Source organism: Danio aesculapii, chromosome 7, assembly GCF_903798145.1.
Source record: "Danio aesculapii chromosome 7, fDanAes4.1, whole genome shotgun sequence".
Lineage (NCBI taxonomy): Eukaryota > Metazoa > Chordata > Actinopteri > Cypriniformes > Danionidae > Danio > Danio aesculapii.
Window position 1 is genome coordinate 39,327,539 of NC_079441.1, and position 14,487 is coordinate 39,342,025.

At 37.7% G+C, this 14,487-nt stretch overlaps 1 protein-coding gene across 1 annotated transcript in view; it reads left to right on the plus strand.

Moving 5' to 3' along the window:
• ptprn2 (protein tyrosine phosphatase receptor type N2) overlaps window positions 1-14,487 on the plus strand; it is a 278,828-nt gene that overhangs the window by 203,527 nt on the left and 60,814 nt on the right. The window lies entirely within an intron of this gene.

The following is a 14,487-nucleotide window of genomic DNA, read 5'->3' on the forward strand; positions in this document are numbered from 1 at the left end:
TGGCGGATAAATCGAACATCGGTTTGCTGTGTACACTTTACGTGAGGAAGATCACAACCGCACAGATTAAAGGCTACCGTGAAGATCACCTCAATCTAATCAGGTGAATGATCAGATTATTATTGATTCGGTAACAGAAGGTCAAAAACAGCAGCACAATAGGACTGTGTGAGCTTTCATTGTGCAGGGTAAATGTGTTATTATTCACCTGGGGCCTCATGTATCAATGCTGCGTATGCACAAAAACTTTGCATATGCCAGATTTCACACTCACGTTTGGATTAACTAACGATGAAATTAAAGTGAGAATGTGCGTTGGTCCACGCCAACTTCGTGTCTGGCGGATGTGCATTTCTTGTGTGTGTTTGTTTTATTTCCATTGGCGACTCCTAGAGGCAATTGTGTTAATTTGCACACTACAAAGTATCTTTGAGCCGTGCAATGCCAGCTGTATGGGACGGGATCATACGCATGTCTTGCAGATATATAAGGTTTCCATACCATGCAACAGGAAGAACAGGACAGGAAACTCAGGATACAATTAACACAGGATCACCAACATTGGAAAATAGAAGACTGGAAAATTCACGAGTTCACACTTGCAACAGTTTCAGAATAAAGCGTATTTGGCATGCTGTCCGGGGAGAGGGCTCTGAGCTCAGGGAAGACACCTAAACTCGAGTCATTCCTCTTATCAGGAAACAAAGAGGAATAGGGATTCGAGCGAAGTATCTAGCCCGGCCCCAGAACGCTCCCCCCGGGATAGTAATGCTTAAGAGGTGAGGTGACGGGGTGGTGGAGGGATGCTAAAGTCGTAAGATGCTGCAGGTAAGACAGCTTTGGTATATATAGGGGTTTGGTCAAGAACTGATTGGATAATAGAATAATTGTCAATGACGTATTTGATACTGAAACTTCTGCGCGTGCTCCTCCCGAAATTTGTTTATCAAACATCACATATTGCCTGGTCTGATGAGTCTCAATTTCTGCTGCGACATTTGGATGGTAGAGTCAGAATTTGGCATCAACAATATGAAAGCATGGATCCATCCTGCCTTGTATAAATGGTTCAGGCTGGTGGTGGTGTAATGGTGTGGGAGATATCTTCATGGCACACTTTGGGCCCATTAGTGCCAACTGGCCATCGTGTCAACACCACGCATGTCCATCCCTTTATGACAACAGTGTACCCATCTTCTAATGGCTACTTCCAGCAGGATAACATGGCATGTCATAAAGCACGAATCATCTCAGACTGGTTTCTTGAAAATGGCAATGAGTTCAGTGTACTCAAATGGCCTCCACAGTCACCATATCTCAATCCAATAGAGCACCTTTGGGATGTGGTGGAACGGGAGATTCACATCATGGATGTGCAGCCGACAAATCTGCAGCAACTGCGTGATGCTATCATGGCAATATGGGGCAAAATCTCTGAGGAATATTTCCAGTACCTTGTTGAATCTATGCCACGAAGGATTAAGGCAGTTCTGAAGGCAAAAGAAGTCCAACCCAGTACTAGTAATATGTACCTAATAAAGTGGCCAGTGAGTGTAGGTTTGTAAAACATGCTGTACACAGTAACAATATACACAGTAAACCTTCCCTTTAAGCCTGTAAATTTGAATGCTTCCTTGTTCTCTGGAGCAAACAAATAGATCATTATTCATAACACGTGCTTCCATAAGCACTTTGTTACAGAGTGGACTTTAACATGCCCTGCTGTTAAGGCTGGACATAGTTTAGATTTGTGAGTCCAGAGATTCTTTATTTCTTCACTGCAGAACTATGATATTTCAGCCTCAGACATCAAAGCAAATGATGTTGTTCTCCTAATGCAGGGGAAAGAGGGAGTAACACAAATGAAATGAAATCACAGATAATAAATTGATCCTGAAATACCAAGAGTGCTGCACAAAACTTCAAAGCTTAACCCTGTTTCCTCTCTTTGCCTCTCTCTTTTCTTGTTTCCGAGGGTCTTTCAGTGGTCTGGAGATGAAAGTCCTCTCTTTTTAGTGCGTATGCTTCTTTATGTGCACATCTTGTTGCGTATGCCGTAAACATTTGAATGTAAAAAAGCCGTGGCATGTTCAAAAACCCAATATATTTGCTTTCTTAATTGAAAGAGAGAAAAAAATAAATAAAACTCAAGGTCTTTTTTTATTATTTCTAAACCTCATTGAGCAACTGTTCTCTCACTTCTCCAGCTTTTAACAAATAGAGGTTATTGTTGTATCAAAACTCAAAAAAGGTGCAAAAAGATTTTCTGAAGCCATGTACTATCTTTTATCAGTGCTGTAAATAAGAGGTCAAAGATCTGTCTGTTGGTTCTTCAAAGCTCAGCATTGCTATTATTTGCAACATTAACTGACATCATAAACACCTACACTCAGAACAGATGGAGGGCATCCTAACTTCCTGTGCAAAGAGACTGTGTGTTAACGAGGTGCCGGAGTGCTAATGTGCTGTGTAATGTTCAAACTGTGTGAACCTGTCACATAAAGTGTGTGTGTGTGTGTGAGCCTGCATGTTATAACTTTGTTTATGCTGCATTTTTAGAGTCAGCCTAATGCGGCGAGATCTGAGCTGCCTGTGATAGAGATTTCAGCGGGCAAATCAGCCTCCACTAACAACAGCCATGCTGTTAGGAACCCGGTCTGCCTGCTTTAAAAGTAACTTAAATGCCAGTGGTTGCTGTGGTGGATCCCAGTGTGAAATGTCATATTGGAGCAGGCGCTACAGAGCGACTCTCTCTCTCTCCTCTCCCTCATTCTTTCTCCGTCTCTTTCACGGGAGCAAGGGCTCTAGAGGATGGATGAAAGCAAGGAAAGAGAGGCGGACTCGCGACTCTGGCAACCTTTTACCATGGTCTGACCTTTTGGTCAGGGAAAGAGCGTTTGATGGCGGTCTGCACAGGCATCCCCCCTACCAATCAACCCCTGAAGCAGCTCTCCAAAGCAGTGTGAGAGGCGTTTTTTATTTCATTTATGAGTGTTGAAAGGGAATAGTGAGTAACGTGTGGGCACCTGCATCCATCCCTCATTACACCTCCCTTTTTCTTCTCCCTTTTAAAAGGTAATGGGTAGGTCGGCCTTAAGCTGATGGAATTCAAACCAGCTATTTTGACCTTCCACACTGCAGTCTTTTTACATCATCTGACATTGACATATGAGAGGTCGGCGGATTTATGACAATTGCAGCTTTTACTTTGTGTTATTTTAAAGTTGCATTAAAAGTCCTGTAAAAGCTGCCGCCGTGAAGCCATTAGAGCTGGTCTGACAACAAATGCTTTAAATTAGACTTCACTCCCACATACTGCTCTTATGGCACCGTTTTATTCATTGAATCAAAAAGACCATTACCTCATCTTATATCAATAACAGATTGCCTTTCTATTGATTCTAGCCTTAAGTCTCCTGCTGAAAATTGGCTTTTTTCCTGAAACATGCAACTTATTTTCCTTACCCAGTGCTTAATTAAAATCTACTTTGCAATAATCCATTTCTCGGTGTATTTCATTTTACTTTCATTTTTTACTGTTTTGAGACAGTCAGTTGCATTAAAAATATATAAAGATTTCGGTGTCTAACGGTGCTGAAGTGACTATTTTTATGCATAGAAAAAGATATGAAGTGCTCAGCATAAATAAGTACACCCCCTTTTGAAAATGAATATTTGTATTCATTTCTCAGTAATTATAGACAATAATTGTTGGTGCACTTAAACAAAAGAGTTTTTTAAACAGTTATAAGATTTTCTACTTTAAAAATAGAAAGATAATTAATTTAAATTCAAACAAAGCAAAAAAAAAATGTAACTAAATTTGAGTTTTTTTAATGCTTCTCTTGATTTTTCCTGTTTATTACAATTTTATTTATCATTTTCCCCAACATATTAATTTGGTTGTACTAAGTTTAAGTTTTGGAATGTGTATTCACAAATATTGTATAGCATCCTATAGAAAATATTAATTTAATATTAAATCATTAATGTAATCATTGATACTGAGCACTGTATGTGATAAACGTTCCCACTGAAAGCATAGATTTAATACACAAATACACTTCATTGAATATGTACACATACTGTAGAAATCACCTATACTATATAACTGCAAGTTAACTATGTTTACATACATACTGTATGTAAATATATATATAATAACTGTTAAAGTTATTAGTAATTAGTTTTGTAATTATTGAAAATATAGTGCTGGGTGGTATATGAAACCAGGATACATTTTTTCAAAAGAACAACATTTATTTGCAGTATACATGTTTTGTAACATCGTTTGTGTAACTTTAATTCAAGTCTAAATGAATCTGGTGAAATACTAAAAACACCGCCAATACTGTGTTACTGTCAGAAGGCTAAATAAAGGAATTCAAATCAGTGAATGATTTTTGAGTTTTACAAATGCATGAATAATCCAAACCAACTGATTCAATGCAATGAATCAAACATGCCAAATCTACAAATTATGCATTTGGCAAGGGTTTATTTTTGACATATAACCTTACATTTTGTACACTAGATGGTTAAAAGTACAGTACACAATGCATAAATACATCAGGTATAATTGCATAGAGTACAGTCTGTCATTTGGGACACAACTAAGAACATTTAGGATGAATTAATTCAATAAAATCTATCATTGCATATTAAAGAGACAGCGGTCTAGGTATGGTACTGTATGTGTGTTAGATTATGTACATAGTTTAGACCAAGATGCCCAAAATAGGGCTCATGGGCCAAAGTTGGCCCATTGTTACCTTTGATTTGGCCCACCATCCCATCTGAGAATGAGAATAATGGAGAGGGTTGGGGTGAATGCCTTTAACAGTTCATCATTTCTAATTTGACGTAACCTTTTTTTGTTTGTTTTATTGCTTTTTATTTTTTTATATAGAGCAAACAAAATTGAAGTGTTTCAATTACATGTTGTAAATGAATCTTATCTTATTTTAAATTGTTAAGACTGTCACTCGACGGATAGAGGACTATAAGATATCGGTGAGAAAATCAAGGCAAAAACTAGTGTAATTCTGTTACAAATGAGATTTTGATTTTACTGTTATAAGTTTATTATAAAATATAAAAATAATAATAATAATATAAGGCAATGTTATCTAGTCATTGTTAAACATTATTAAATAAATTAGGAAATCACACATGGCAAATATTTACCCTCGACCCACTAACCTCATCAAGTTTGGTTTTTGGCCCTTCATAAGAAAAAGTTTGAGCTCCTCTGGTTTAGGTATTAAAACTATCATTGTATATGTTTGATAGATAAAGTCGTTCATCACTAAAAAAAAAGGTATTACTGTTGAAAACGTCCATATCACGATACAGAAAAAATACTTAGTATTGTCACTTCTTTTAGTTTTAGTTAGTTCTCCCTAAGACTGTTGAAAACTTTGACAATTATTTTATGACTCAGTATTTCTTCCAAAGCAGTGAAACGATCAGTTTGCAAAAGTCGCCTGTTATTTGAATGATGCACTATTGCCATATGTTAAGTCTAGTCTAGCTTTCCTCCCAGCATGTCGTCTCATTTGTGTGTGTGCAGAAAAGAGCGTGAGCAAGAGAGAGAGAGAGACAGAGACAGAGCAAGCAGCCTGAGGCAGTGAGGGAGGGTGGTACAGGGTCACAGCTGGGTACAATGCTAGGGTTTAAATGTCAGCCTGGCAGGGTCTCCCCCTCAGTGCCATTTTGTGGGACTTGTCACATGGTAAAGCACTGGTGGGGTCAGAGGCAGAGCAGGTCTGAAGCCCAGTGAATGGACCACTGCTGTTTCTCACGGCAGGCGCCGCTTTGTGAGTCTATCAGCAGAACACTTTTAGAGACACTCTGTAATACCACGGACATTAAAAATACACTGACTTCAACTCAGACCGTGTAGCTACACTATAGTGATGTGAATAAGTTACAAGTTGGAGATTTTCACTGACTGCTGTCAGTGCTACAACAAAAGGCTGTTGCTTTGGTTTGGTTATCCAGCACACTTATGAGTAAACGATGCAATAAAACTGTAAATATATGATTGAGAGTAAGCGCATTAGTGTTGTGCTGTGTTAAATCAATGTGCAGGTTGTTCAGTGGTGTTAAAAATTCAGTTCATCACTGCTCCTTGTGCATGGCTTTACTTAAGGCAAAACGCTGCTGGCAAAAACAATGTTTTGTCATATTCCTGTGAATTTTGAGCTTTTTGGCTTGGCATAAAGTGTTTTTTCATGCACGGTGCACTTTTAACTGTTTCTTTTGTCACAAGTTATCAATTTGTGTCTGCAGATTTCAAAGAAACAACAACAACAAAAGAATTTCTTAAATACTGTAGGCAGTAGTCTCAAAGAAAGGATTTGTTCTTTTTGTTTTCTTATGTAAAGCACTGTGGGTTTTCATTGGAATCTGCATTTTTATGCATTTGTTTGGCTGGAGAAATCTTTGGAATTTAGTCTATTGTATTTGTATTTACTGTATACACAGGTAAAAGTGCTAAGAGTGCTCATTATTTGCAGAAAAAAAGCTGTCCAAAAAAAAACAGTCCAGAAAAAAAGTGAACAAATGCATAATAGAAAAGGGAATGTGTATCACTAACCGACATTCAGTTTCTGTGGAAATCTGTGAAACTTTCTTTTTTTTCAGAGTGATCTAGGTGCAAAGTCTACAGCGCATAGCACAAAAGCATTAAGGGCGTGTCAGAATACACTTTTGTTATTTTAAGGATGGAAAAATACACTCTGCGCCCTGGCGCATGGTCTAACAGGGTTGTGCTTATTCTCTTTATAAGTTAAGGGTGTTTTTTGAGCATAACGTGGATGAAACCAATCAGAGTCTCATCTCACATTCCCTTTTCAGAGTCAGTTGCATCTCGCCATGGGGCATTTGCTATTTACATGGTGGACTTTCTAAGTGTAAAAACTGAACACTTCATTAGTGGAAAAAAAACAGACCATCTGCAAATGTGAGGTTAAAGAACGAGCCTCCTCCATTTGGCCTCTTTACTTTCACTTCACTTCACTTTACTTTACTTTTACTCTTCTGTTCTTTCAAGGAAACGATTGTTGTACGCACTCTACTGAAGACATTCATTAACCTAAATATTTAATTTCGTTTGTTAAGCACAAAGATTTATTTCAAAACTATTTCTAAATTCTAATTCTAAATTCTATTTCTAAATTCAGTTCTAATTTCCAGCAAACAAATAAATGAACAATAATAATGAAATGTGGTAAAAAAAATTGAGTTATGTCCAAACACATGTCCTATTCTTATGCCCCATATAGGGGTACGTAGGTCTCCAAAACTTGACAGGTGGACAAATCTAAACTTCTTTTTATTAAAACAAATATAAAGATGCATATAATAAATGATACTACTAATAATTATAACATTATACAAATGCAAATTGTCATGAAGAAACTGAAAAAAGCACCCTGAGGTGAAGAAGGCATTGAAGTAGTGGTTTTTACATTTATGTTGAAAATAATAATTTTTGTAAAATTTTAATCCTTTAAATTTTTTTTTATATGTAAAGATATTTGTGTATTGCTGTACATCATGTGTGTATTAAGCAATGTGTACGCATTTGGACCCGCACAGACGCATAACTAACACGCTCTGCTCTGGACTTTAGACCAGCTTTTAGTTGGTCAATGGTGCGGTCTATATCAGTTCCTCAAAATAGCAAACAACCAACAATGCGCCTTAACACACCTCCTTTATAGACCAGCATGCCCATAAGTCCACAAAGTGGCACAAATTGATTTGCTATTTAAACAAAGTGGTGCAAAAAGTGAAAGTTAGGGTTGCACTGGTCTGAAAATAGCAACAAATCGTGCCAAACACGTCTTGCACCTTATTGCGCACAGTGTATGATAGGGCCCATAAACTTTAGATACACTTGCATTCAAAAGTTTAGCTGCATTTAAGAATATAAAATAAACAGCATCAGTACTGTAACAATAACAATTAATAACTGCTTTTGTAATGTACATGTATTTAAATTTAAGTTGTGCCAAAGCTAAAATTCCAGCAGTAATTTCTTCAGTCTTCAGGTTGTGCCTAGACCTTCTTCCTCTCTCATCTAGTTTCAAATGAGTCACTGTGAGATTATGAATAGTGCTCTGCAAATGTCACCATTCATCAGCAATTTTCATAAACCAAATCAGTGCATTTATTTTAATGTTTCATGCTTTATTATACATGTTCTTTTCCTTTTTAATGTTGACATGTTAAAATATAGTGTACGCCAATATCTTGTATATTTCTGCCATATGTCTGGTTCTCTGATGACCTATTGAAATATTCATCCTAACCTTTTCTTTTTAATGCATGTCTACCCCAATCATGCTTTTGCAAATGATTGACGCTATGTTTTCTTCACAGTATGTCTTTCATCAAGGTTATTCAGCTTAAATGAGGTGCTAATACAAACGCAGATTGTGGAAACACTGCAAAATAATCAGGGCTTTTAAAGCCCCTCAACCCGAGCTGATCATTAAAAGTAATGAAGTGATAATGTGCGCTAATCGAATATGTCTCTGATTGTCTGTGGTGTCTGCTCAGCACGTGCTCTTATATACAGTACATATATTTTGCTTGATATCCTGTGAATCTGTCTGAAGACTCTAAAAAGTGTCAAGGATTCTGTTTCTATGTGGTTTAGCTATGGTTAATGTGCTGTAAACCTTCATAACCAACACCTGCTGACTATCTGACTTCTCTAATGTTGTGCCTGGTGCTAGAACTAAGCATAGGAAAAACACAACCAGACGGTTCCTCATAGCGATTGATGCCAACATGCAGGCTTGGGCTTCATTACACATTCAGCAGAGCTTGAGTTGTGCTCTGCTTTTGCCTCGAGGCGAAACGAGGACAGCTTTCATGTGAACTTAAGACACCGTTAGCTCTGGTCGAGGTCTGCTGGAGTGAACTGAGGGAGAAACCCAGACTCTGCAGCATCATTAGCAGTTGTGACTCTGTGTTAGATTAGCAGTAATTAAGTGCTGAAATCAGAGTGATTGGCGGTGCGTCAGGTCATTGGCGTGTCGGAAGGAATTGTGAGGAAATAGATCAAACTGTTCCACACCCTTGACCAACTCTTTCTTTTCAGTACCAAAGGGAGAAAGCAAAGTAGATGCATTTTTGTCAGTCCCAACACAAATGGACAACAATTTCAGAAGGAGTTGGAATGCATATGACTGGATGGCTGTTGTTTTGTATGGTAGAGCATTTCAGAGTTCCTTTATGGTATTATCTACTCACTCTTTACTTGTTCCAAACTGTTAAGAGTTTCTTTGTTCTGTTGAACACATACAAAGATATTTTGAAAAAAAAATCTGGAAACAATTGACATCATAATAATTTAGTTTTTCCTACTATGTAAGTAAATGGTTTGCAGGTATCGTCAAAATGTCTTTGTTTGTGTACAACAGAACAAAGAAACTCTTAACAGTTTGGAATAAGTAAAGGGTGAGTAGATAATGACAGAGTTTCTATACCTTTAAGAAGGTTTTTTGTTTGTTTGATTGCTTCTGACTGCACTGTAGACTTATTTAGTCCACTCTTAATTCACAATATTACATAAAAAAAATTATAAAAGGCCGAAGCATACCCTTCCATAGACGCTCCCTTATCAGAAAAGTGGTCAAAACTGGAAAAAAGAGGCGGACTTAAATGCCAGGTGTAAACAGCAATGTGACGATCTTGTTCACTTGAGATCTGATCGACCAAAGCTTAATACCAGGTGTAAAGACGACCTCGGTTGCATGTAGATACAGACAGTCAGGTAGCACATGGAGGATAGTCCTCAAGCTGTGTTTCAGTCATGTTGTCATGGTGATGATTAGGCCGAGGGAAAACGTCTTCTCCCTCTGGTTGTGCTGTAGTAATGAAGATGCTAATGAGAATTTATGTGACCATTATCCTGTCTTTTTTCTTCTCTTCTAGTATTTCTTTTGTGTAATGGTACACGGAGCCTCCTTTCTTAATGACTGACCTCTCTCACTGTCAGTAGCATGTTTTACAGGTCTGTGTTTGAGGGAGGTGTTTGGCGGAGGAGATGAATGAAATGAAAAATGTTGTAAATATTTTGGGAAAATAGGTGTTGACAATAAACATGTGATATCAGCAGCAAGTGAGGTGTTAACCTGGTGTAAATGTGGCAAATTATACAAATTCTTGTGACTACAAATTTGCAGAATCTGTAATTTGTTAATCATTTTTAGCAGGGATCAAAAAATGTCATGCATTTTTTTACATAAGCTATTTTAGATAACAGATGTTTACAGACAAAACATAAACCAAAATAATAGCTGAATTCATAAAATGCAGTACCTTATTAATGTCCATACACTTAATTCTTAATACTAATTCTTACTTCCAAGAAAATCTAAGTTACCTATTTTTGAGACTGTTTTTTAAGTCCCATGTTTCTCCTTAGAATTGAAACTGGCCACTGTTCTTCATAAAAATCCTTCAGGTTATGCATATTCTTAGGTTTTTTCAGAATCTTTTTCATATGTTAAGCATTTTAGATTTACCTTGTTACATTGAAGCCTGATGGACTCGTATATTAGAAAAACTGCAAGCATTTACTGAAGTTCAAGAATACATTAACAAGTATGTTTAATGTTTGAACTGCTTAGTATTGTCATTGAGCGAAAACTCTTTAATTTTTAAAATATAAATAAATAAAACCAAGACCATCCAAATTTCATCCATTGTCAGGCTGTAGGCTGATTTATTTATTTTTGTGAAGGACATTTTTTTGTGTACGTATGCTTTCATTCTATTCATTGTATGGTAATGCTGAAAGCGCCATTCTGCACTGTCAATTTGTCATTAAAAAATTAATAAATTCAAACTACAGTCTTTAAGAGTTAGTTCTGTACAGACAACAATAAAGTTAAACTATTGTAACAGTATAATTTTATGCACCCCTTATCCCAGTGAATTGGAGAAATTATTATTTAAATGTAACCATACCACCATGATCAGCTGCTTTATTATCTGTCATTTTTCTGGCATGTTTATTTTGTTGTTAAAAGGATGGCGATACCCAAAAATAAAAGTTTATTCAACATTTACCAAGCAGCAACCTCTCTCGTGAAGATAATACAAAAGTGACTGAAACTGCAATCCCTCAACTGGACGCTAGAGGCTGGCTCCAAAAGGGAGTCAATCCCATAGACGCCCTATGTTAAAAGGCAGAAAAAACTTGTTTAATTCTGTCATAAAATGTTTTTTGTGTATATAGCTAATATTACCCTTCATAACAAGGAGTGAGGGGTGTGAGCGGCGGGCTTCTTTTAAAACTCATCTGTTTAATATATACTAAGCCTTAAAATTAGACATAATTATGGGCGTCGCCACTTAATCATGCACATTTGAGCAAAAAATTTAAGCTGCCATCTAACAAAGGCATTGATGTTTCTGCATAAGTCATTGACATCAAATAACACAGACAAAGCTATAATTTATTTTCAGCTTTCTCAATAAGAGACAGTGCGCATGTTTTGTCCTTTAAAATCTAGATTTAGTGCATTGCTGTAAAGCTACTGTTAGGGAGATTTATAAGCATAATCAGGCAATAAAAAACATCTGGGAGTTGTTTTGAGCATGATGGTGAACTTTAAACATTGCAGCATTAAAGAGGATTTTCACATATTAAATAAAACTGGTTAGAAGAAGTGGAACAGTTCTGATTAAAGTGCCTTTCAGGATTCACGAAAGAGTATGGGGATAAGATAATAGTGTGTATAAGGCAGTGTTTTCTGACTGGATTTTAATAATAATCAGGTCATAGCCATAATCAAAAGCCATAATTTAACAGACACATGCATAATAGATTAAAGGACCCTTACCAGCAGATACAATTCCTAGATGGATGATTATACAAGAAAGCTTCGTGTAACTCCAGAAGGTTCAGGAAACATTTTAAAAAGGAAACAAATTAATGACATGATGAAATCTCTTTTGTAAATTCCTCTGCATTAGAGCGTTTTCTACATGCCTTGTATGTAAAAATTCCTTACATTCTCAGAAATAAAAGCACACAAGCTGTCACTGGGGTGGTATAATTTTTTTAAGGTATACATTCAGAGAAACATAGAAATCATCATCATCACCATCTTCAACCACTAATCAGGGGCCAGGTGCAAGGGTAGCAGTCTCAGGAGAGAACCCCAGACTTCTTTCTCCCCAGACACCTCCTCCAGCTTCTCAAGGGGGATCCCAAGGCATTCCTAGACTAACAGAGAGACATAGTCTCTTCATGGTGTCCTGGGGTTCTCCCTAGGGCCTCCTCCCAGTGGGACAAGGCCTAGGTTGTCTTTCAGGAAAGATTCCAAAACAGAGGCCCAAGCCACCTCAACTGGGTTTTCTTGACATGAAAGAGCAATGGCTCTACTCTGAGCTCCTCTCGGGTGACAGAGCTTCTCACCCTATCTCTGAGAATGTGCCCTGCCACCTTGTGAAGGAAGCCCATTTTGGCTGCTTGTATCTGAGATCTTGTTCTTTTGGTCATGACCCAAAGCTCAAAACAATAGGTAAGAGTAGGAACATAAATTGACTATAAAATTGAGAGCTTTGCCTTCAGGCTTCAGATTCAGGCTCCATTCTTCTCTCACTCATGAACAAAACTCCAAGATACTCCATAATGATCTTCTTTACCTGGGACAAGGACTCTCCTCCAACCTGGAAATGGCAAGTCATCCTTTTCCGTTTGAGCACCATGGCCTTAGACATGGAGGTGCTGATTTTCATCCCTGATGAACACTGAAGGTCCAGGTACAGTGGAACCAACAGGACAACATCATCTCCAAGTAGCAGAGATGAAATCCTGTGGTCCCCAAACCAGACCCTCCGGCCCTAGCGCCACTTAGATTTAACACTTAAATTTTGTCCATAATAATTGTCCATAATTCCATCCATAGAACAGAACCAATATACACCATGAAGAAGTCTGACTTGCTGGAAATACAAAATAAACTCATGTTCACTGTTCATACATGGACCAGACAGCCCTTAACAGAGTGCCTCCGACCCATACTTCCCGAGCACCACACACAGAATGGCACGAGGGACAGAGTCAAATGTCCTCTCCAAGATCACAAATCACACGTGGTCTTGTTGGGAAAACTCCCATGAGCCCTCAAGCAACCCAGATAGAGTAAAGAGCTGGTCCAGTGTTTCATGGCTAAGCCATATTGTTCCTCCTGAATCTGAGGTTACACTATCGGCCATATTCTCCTCTCCAGTATCCTATCATAGGCTTTTCCAAGGAGGCTGAGGAGCATGTTCCACCTGTAGTTGGAACACACCCTCCAGTCCCCCTTCTTAAATATGGCAACCACTACCCCAGTTGCCCAGTCCAGAGGATTTAGAGATGTATAAGCCAAGTGGGGCTGCCACAAATATCTAGAGGCTTGAGTTTCTCAAGGCAGATCTCATCCACTTCCACTGCTTTGTCACTGCAGAGCATGCAAACTACCTCAGTGACCTCGAATTTGGGTGATGGGTTAGTCCACCCCTGCATTAAAGAGTAATTATTTTGTAGGAGTCTAAAATATAATATGTATGTGTTTATATGGCAAAACATGTCTTTTTCACCAAAGAAGGTCCATACGGACTCCAAAGGCAGATACTGATAAGATCAGGGCCTGGTGTGTGGACTTTGGGGGTTTTACGAAGTGGTCACGTGTTGATTGGTCAATTTGAATGTCTCAGTATTTGGGCTTTGGTCACATGGTCAAGAAAGAGACAAAATAGCAGGTAAACTTTGCTCTGTCTTTTCCTGCTCTACACTTTCCTGCTCTGCTTCTTTCTTGCTCTGGAGTCTATCTTCTCTAGCTCTACTGCTCCCAAGCTTTCTTTGAGGCTTACTTATTTTCTTTGTCTCTCTCTCTCCCTCCCCCTGTCTCTCTTTTTTAAGTAACTTTATTTTTACATTTAAGCTGGGTACAATTAGAAGAATGGTTTGACTAGAAATGTACAGTTTTTTACCATCATGCTGAAAACATTTTAGTCACTCGGCAGAACTGCAGTTTGAACTGTTGTAGTTATAACCCATTCTTACAATTTTATTTTCAGACATATTTAGAAAATATATATATATATATATATATATATAAATGCTATTTTAATAATGTAAATTAGTAATTAACAATTAATTACTTTTTAAAGTAACTTACCCAACACTGCTTCTAAAGGGTATCACCCTATTGACAGCTTGTGTAACTATTTTCTGACAGTGTGCATCAGCATTTTGACTGCTAGGGATTTTTTTAGAAATGCTTTCTTGTGTCTGAACTTTGAATGTGCTATTATAGTATCCAGTCAACCAGTGCAAACTATGTAAAGGATGACCTGTTAGTGGTTGAGTTTTTCAGAACAATTTTCTACCTTTTCTTTCTTTATACTCACAACGGGCTGCTTTTAAAAATGTTCCATTTCCTGATCAGGGGAAAAGCAAGGTGTCAT